We start from the raw sequence: 8,122 nt of genomic DNA, 5'->3' as shown, positions 1-8,122 counted from the left end.
TCTTTGTAAGTCTAGTTATAGGAAGGTTTTGGTTTTTTTATAGAATTTAGGCAACATTTCACAGAGGACATTAGTAGCTTGAGATACCATTCTTGTAACCTTAGTTGTATGGTCGTGTTCTTAAACACAAATTTTTAATAAAATTTTCTTTGTTATGATTAAAAAATCATATTATTTTAGTTACGGTTGTTAATTATAGTATTTTAGTTTATGTGATTGATAACTATAATATTTTGATTTATGTGTTATTTTTAGATAAGAGGTTAAATTGTAATTAAGGGAAATATTTGATTTTATGTATGGGATTATGGTTGAATGTTATTGGGGGTAACCATAATGATGACCACAAGATAATAGGTTTTCTTGCTAATACTATTTAAGTTGAAATTCTTTTTGGTCTTGGAGTAAGGCCTAAAAGTGCATATGATTGGCTAAGAGCTCCTCCTCCTTGAATGTAAGGAAACATGTTAGCGACTCAATACATAAGAGCATTTGGTAAGAGTGAAATCTACCAATTTGCAAACTACTAATAGGTTATTTTGAGTCATTTTAAGTAGTATGGTTTTCCTTAGATAATAGTGAGAAGCTAAGTCACATTCATGAATAGTAATCAATGATATCTCTTTGTTTTCACAATGGGAAAACTTATCATAACTTGGTTGTTAAACCAATAGTGAGGACAACCACCATTGGTTGTTATTCACGAATATGGACTCACTCATCACCATTGTTCAAGGAAAACCACACCACCTGGAATTAACCCATTGCTAGTTTGTAAGGGGGTATGCTTTTGCTCTTGCCGAATGCCTCTTGGCCTTTGATCGTTAACCTGTTTCCTTACGTCTAAGAACGAAGATCTCTTAGCCAAGAAGTAGTTTTAGGCATACTTGAGGCCCATGTAATAAATGATATATGTTGAATTAACACCTAAATTATAGTAAATTTTATCACATTTAAAAAAATAATATGCACATCATATCCCTAAGGCTTGGCTCAATTGGTCAAGTCCCTGTCATTAAAACACCTTTGTTATTGAGAGGTCATGAGTTCAATTCTCTTAAAAATTTTGGGGTTAGGATCTGTGGTTGATTTAGCTAAAAGTGATCCCTTTGATATCATCTCATTCACGTGCCTTTTGCAAATAAGGCTCTATGTATTTACTCTCACATTTTTTCTACCCATCGAAAGAGGAAGGAACAAACCAAAATAGCAGGTCATCTCATATTTGTCTCCCACATCAATCTGAGTGGTCACGTGTTTGAAATTTGCTTCTAAACCTTCTAACATTGTAGACTTGGTGGCTTTGATCTTTTCTCGGGCAATTTTTATCACCATCACCGGTTTTCATGGTAGACAAGTTGGACTTGACATTGCGAATTCCATTCCCATGGCATGAGAAATCCTCCCACTCAAATGATGGGTGCCAAGATGTCTTGGATGCAATGGTTTTAACACATTTTACAACAGACTCTTAATAGTTGAGGGGATTATGAGACCTGGATCTTGGTGGGACATATATGCTTCTATGTTCCAAATGTCCATAAAGAAATTGGTAGATGTCCAAAGTTATGCTCATTCTTTAATAAATAAATTATCATGACCTTACATTTAGATTACTATTCTAAACAAATAAGAACTTTTCGTAGGTGCATGCATCCTCCCAGGCAATAAAATATATGAAAATACAGAATTAAAAGCAATAAACAAGCACTAACTCCCATACATTCATGAAAGAAAATTATGTTCTATAATATTATTGACATAAAGGTTATCTACAAATGTTCTATGATTTGATTTAAATGTAATATACATATGTTTTATGATTTTATTTAAATGTAAAGTAGCATTAGATATTATATATATAGTTAACACTTTGGGTTACATTCGCAAAGAAAATTTATTAATTTATTTGTTTTGGTCAAATTTGATTGGTGTGGTGTGGTAGACTTGAGCTAGTGGGATCAAAAGACTAGTGTGATGCCCCATGTGAATCAGTTAGACAATTAACTACCATTGCTTCTTATGATGTTACTATGGATTGGGGTTGGTATATATAGCATTGATGTGGCTCTAATCACATTATAGTTGGTCTCCACTATCTTATTTTTAACCTAAAATAGGTGGTGATAGTTGCATGTAGAAAAATCCTGACTCTCTGAAGAGAAAAATGATAGAATTCCATCATTATTTTCTATAACCATAATGGAGATGGAGATACAAATCTAGTTTATAAAGAAATTGATCCTTGAATATTTCCCTTAAATGGAAAGATGTGGCCCTCCTATGATGATACATCATTCGAGAATGTGTCTATCACCATGGTTTTTCTTCGAAATTAAAAGAGTTATGTGTAGCATTGTGGAAAATGTAAAGGAAGCTAGTAGAATTTTTCTAGAGTACATCATTCTAAATACAGACAATTCCCAAAGGACATGATAATTTTGGTGATTTTCAATTAAATATATTGTCGATTTTTTTCAAATATTTTTTGAATTGAAAAAAAAATCAAGTGTTTTCCCCATCTTGTATCAAATTCAAATCCGAATTTAAATTTGAACTTGGAAACTATGTGTATGATATGCTAAATCGACTTGTGCACGTTTAGGATAGTTTACCATGGTAAAAACTCAGTTTATAATGGTCCCCTTGTTACTTTATCTTGAAAAGCCTAATACCTACTGAAATAATGGCAACTCTGCTAGTAAATTGTTGATATCCAAACATTATAGATACATATTTAGATTAGTCTATGAGTTTGAATTCTTACTTGGTTGACAAATGTCATCTTTCTCCTTAACTTACTCATCATCACCCTTCATAGTGGACAAGTTGAATTGCACATCACATGCTCCATTCATGTGGCTTGAGAAATCCTCCCATTCAAAGGATGGGCACTAAGACGCTTTGGAAACAACAATTTTAGTGGTTGGTGTAGTTGATGTTACTTGGAATGAGAACAAGATATTTCATGGAAAAAAATTTGTATACATTTAGAAATCAACTATGACAATGCTTAACCATCTAAACCCCTTTTTGAACCTCAACTTATGTGGTGAATAAATTCTTTCTTCTCAATTCACTCATTGACAACCTTCATTGTGGACAAGTTGTACTTGACATCATTGTGTTTCATTACCATGGCTTGATAAATCCTCTCATTCAAAAAACAAGTACCAAGATGCCTTAGATGCAATAGTTTCAATGGTTATTATAATTGATATTACTTAAAAATAAGAACATATCTGTTATTGGAAAATTATTTTGTATACATTTACCAACAAATTATGACATCACTTAACCAATGAATTTTTTTTATTTTTAATTATCTAAATTAATAGACTCATTGGTAGTCCTCTTTTAATTTTTGATTATCTAAATTAATGGATCATTGCTTTTCACATTGTATATGCAAGTTGAAGTAAAAATTCTTTAGATATTTAATCACAAAACATCATAAGGTTTCATCATTAAATTATGTAAACCAAGATTAGCTTTTTGAAAAAACTACATTTCTTTTGCAACATATATTAGAGTTTGATTATTATTTTTATTTAAAATTTAAAAGAAATTAAATTAATTATTATTTTTATTTAAAATTTAAAATAAATTAAATATTTTTTGAAAAAAAAAAAAACAGGATATTTATGAAAAATAATAACAATATAATTTATTATAGTTATTAAAAAAAAACATTCATTTAGTTTATTTACACATGAAAATATTTATATAATCCAAATTTTACTCATTAAAATATTTCTACTATCTAAAATTTTAAAAATAATTTTTTAAATAAAGTTTTTCAATAGAAATCACATAAGAGAAAATTTTGGCCGAGGTTTTTCGAACCAACAAGTGTGGTTTATCATCACCAGATAAAATTACTAATTTACTTAATTTATTCAAAGTTCACATTATTTTATAAAAATATTTTTTAATAAAAATCTTAAGAAGTAAAATAAATGATTGGAGTTGTCTATAATGCGACTTTTTGGAGATTCCGGTGACGGAATCCAGCGGAAGAAATTGAGGTTAAATCTTGATTTGTTGCAGTTAAAATGGTTTTTTAACTGCATATTTGGATTCAGCATCCTGGAAAACCCCTGGGACGCTTTCATTGTGCAGAAACTAGCTATCAAACTTGCGATTCCAATAAATTCCTGCCGGATTTCGACCGGAAAAACCCGCCCGAAAGGCTTTCAAAAAGTCGCGTTATAGACAACTGCATAAAGGATTTCACCAATAAAATTATTGATTTATTTGATTTATTCATAAATGATTTAATTAATTCTACAAATTCGTTATACCGCAGATTTCTTGTGGAATGCAGTGAAATTTTTTATTTTTTATTTTTTATTTTATTTTTTTATTTTTTTTAAATTAGAATGTTGGAGTGTTTGAATCATTGTTTTTTATGGTGGAAACGGATTCAACACTCTCAAGACCCGTTAGGACACCCGAAATCCTGAAGTTGATAGTTATAACCCATATTTTGGAATTTTGTCAAAATCTTGCCTGAATTTCCATTATTTTTTGAGCTAATTTGTGGGCTCTTTAGACTAATCTATTAATTTATTCCAAGTTCTCATTCTTTGGATTATTTTCAATCGAACAATAAAAAAGAATTGTAAATCAAATAGGACAACCAATTTTTTTCTAAAAAACAATTCTTTAAAAAATAGATTAGCTATTAATATGGAATATACCCTAAAACTATTTTTTTTTTTTTCAACACTAGGACAATCGGTAACTGGTGAGAGTTATCCTGGGCAGGCCCAGGGTCAAATCCAACTGGCTGCCACTATAAACCTAGGCTAGGTGCAGCAACCTGCAAGCCACACATAGCAAGAACTTATGCCTCAACAAGAGCCGAGACGTCCACTCTGGGGTCGCCTACTCTTCTAGCCAAGACACAACAGGCCATGTACTCAATCTCCGTCTCGTGGGTTTCACCCAACGAAACTTACCGTTAAACCCCATATCACTGTACAAAACTATTTTTGCTTAGCTAAGAGCTAATTTTCCTCGGACATAAGAAAACAGCGTAACCCCCCAAGACCCAAAAGCATCTGGCACGAGTGAAACCCTGCCCCCTTACGGACCACCGCAAGGTAATTCAGGTGGCCTAATTTTCCTTGAATCATAGTAATGAGCTCGTTGACCTCACAACTCATTTGAACACTGAGTTGTGATAGGTTTTCTCATTGTGTAAAAAAAGATTACCCACCCCAAACAATGTCATCATTGAAAATGACAGTATGATGAGGATATGGTCCAACTATTAAGTGGGGAGGTTTGGTCCCCACAGATCTTGTGGTCCAATCTGAGTAGGACTATGTACAACTAAAAGCTGCTCCAAATACGATTTCTTAAAAAGAAAAATAGTTTATTGACCAGTTTGGGTTGTTATTATTTACTATTACCATACATTGCAGATCCATTGCAGATCCCTATATTGAAATTTTATTCTGCAATTTGTTTCTCAACCATTAAAGGTGTTTTTTTCAGACATTAAAAAAAAAAAAAACTTTCATTTTTCATTAATCAAATTAGAAATTACATATCCTTTTATAGACCTCAGAAACCAAAGAAAAGTAAGCAAATCATTGAATCAGAGCAACACCAAACCAAAGAAGGAGAGAGGAAATCACTAAGAACCAACATTGGCAGCACCAAAAAACACAAGAGGAGAAAAGATAGAGAGTCTAAGAAACAAATGCATCCCCAAAAGAAAACAAAACAGAGGATTAGAAAACGAAGGAGCTAGCTTCCTGTACAATTCCATCAACCCGGAGCTCAAAAAACATAAAACCAGGACAGAGAGTGATCCCTCTCTTAGATAGAACATCAGCGACCAAATTTTTCTCTTTGTACACATGCATGAAGGAGATATCAGAGAAGGAGGAACAAAGAGCCTTAATGTTGACCATACAATGGTGAAGCGAAAGAACCTCCAAGGAGTTCCTCCCCTGCAGCAAATCTATGACCACCTTAGAGTCTCCAGTGACCCTAAAAGAATCAATAGCAAGCCACACCGAATTCTGGTAAATTCCCCACAGTGCCACTATCTCAGCCGACTGTTAGTTCCTCTGCCACCATTCCAGAAGAAATGATATTCCCTACTAAGACAGAGATGGATAAAAACCCCGCATCCACATGAACCATCAGCAGAGACCCCATCGAAGAAGCCCAAAGGAAAATTATCGCCAAAATCCCTGAATAGAACAGAGCGTCGTGAAGGAACCACGGACCAATTTCTGGAAAATGGCCGACAATTTTAAAGGTGCTGCCCTCGATTCTCCCCTTGCGTTGAACACACTGTTCTTCCTTTCTACCACAACAGACAGGTCGTGCAGGCTTCAAATTAATTTGATACTTCCCCCTAATCGCTTCAATGGCAGAACTTGATGGTCATATGGCGATGGACAAAAACTTGTAGAACACAGCTCTCCTCTGCCACCATTCCAGAAGAAATGATATTCCCTACTAAGACAGAGATGGATAAAAACCCCGCATCCACATGAACCATCAGCAGAGACCCCATCGAAGAAGCCCAAAGGAAAATTATCGCCAAAATCCCTGAATAGAACAGAGCGTCGTGAAGGAACCACGGACCAATTTCTGGAAAATGGCCGACAATTTTAAAGGTGCTGCCCTCGATTCTCCCCTTGCGTTGAACACACTGTTCTTCCTTTCTACCACAACAGACAGGTCGTGCAGGCTTCAAATTAATTTGATACTTCCCCCTAATCGCTTCAATGGCAGAACTTGATGGTCATATGGCGATGGACAAAAACTTGTAGAACACAGCTCTCAAGGGGATGTATGTAATGGCAGTGGAAACTTTCATCCCAACAACATTCGTCAGAGCACCCTACGGACGCCACTCTCACCGTGGTTGGGGTCCCTCCATTTCCCCTGGCCTGGCTTGGTTTCTGATGGAGAGCCCCACTCTCTGGATGAGCGCCCTACTCTTCCCGCGCGGTCGCATGAGCTCCAATATGACATCACTGATACTGTTAATGGTCTTCCTCGCTCATTACATCCACAGGACCTGCATATACCCTCTCCGCATGCGATAAGGCAGCAAGCCCTATCCCATCAGCATCGCGGCCATCGGATTTTTTTTAAACCTATACAACACCTACCTGCAAATCCGCAGGATTTCCCATTACGGAAACTACACAACCGGCTGGCTTGGGAGCTCGAAGTTTCTTGTTGGTCTGCTGGTATTCATTATGGGGATGATTATCAACATGTGGGTGGATTGTGTCGTGTTATCTTTGCGCCGTGGGAACAAGGGCTACAAGATTCCCAAAGGAGGGTTGTTTGAATATGTGAGCTGCCCCAGTTATTTGGGCGAGATGATCGAATGGCTTGGATGGGCTGTCATGACCTGGTCCTTCACAGGTCTTAGCTTTTTTCTCCATGCGGCTGCCAAACTGGGCCCCAAAGATGCGGCTCACCATGATTGGTACCACAAGCAATTTCCTGAGTGTTACCCCAAATCTCAAAAAGTTTTTATTCCCTCTGTTTACTAGTCTTGAATTAGTTTCTGTGAACAATAATTCTGTTTTTTGTTTTGCTTTGCTTTTGTGGATGTGTGTGGTGAATTGCCTTCGCTAGCACATCTAGTGGTTGATTGGTGCACGAATCCATTGAAAGATCATGCTAATAGTGGATGTTCCTTATATGCGTCCATTATTACTTGTCTAAAGGTAGTGAATTCTCCGAAAGAAAACTTGTCCATTTTTAAACAAATTATTTAGTTTTGAGAAATTTATTCACAATTTGACCTTGTGTCTATTATCTTTCCAGTGGCCATCAGACACGCTCTTGATGACCTGACCTTATCTCATCTTCATGGCACGATCATAGTCCATCTCACCATATTAAGGACTGAAGTTACATTCATTTAGGGATCCATGCAATACTCCTTTAGGGATCCATGTAAGAGATGCTCAATATATAGGTATGGCTTCAAGCACAGATTGGATCAAAACCATACGTTTCATCCTTGAGAGCCATCAAAGACATCGATTTTACATTTGTTTTTCCACGTTGGTAATGAGCCAAAGCCAATCTTATTTGTTGCCACATTTTGGTTTTAGATGAAAAACTAGAT

At 35.4% G+C, this 8,122-nt stretch overlaps 1 pseudogene; it reads left to right on the top strand.

Annotated features, from left to right (window-relative positions):
• Nucleotides 1-6,755: 6,755 nt before the first annotated feature.
• On the top strand, nucleotides 6,756-7,538 carry LOC149192940 (steroid 5-alpha-reductase DET2-like; annotated as a pseudogene).
• The last annotated feature ends 584 nt before the right edge of the window (nucleotides 7,539-8,122 follow it).

The sequence above is a fragment of the Pinus tabuliformis genome, chromosome 2_2 (genome assembly GCF_031772625.1).
Source record: "Pinus tabuliformis cultivar Carrire ecotype Pingquan chromosome 2_2, CPIR1, whole genome shotgun sequence".
Taxonomy (NCBI): Eukaryota; Viridiplantae; Streptophyta; class Pinopsida; order Pinales; family Pinaceae; genus Pinus; species Pinus tabuliformis.
The sequence above is the reverse complement of the archived record's forward strand: the minus strand, read 5'-3'. Positions and strand labels throughout refer to the sequence as shown.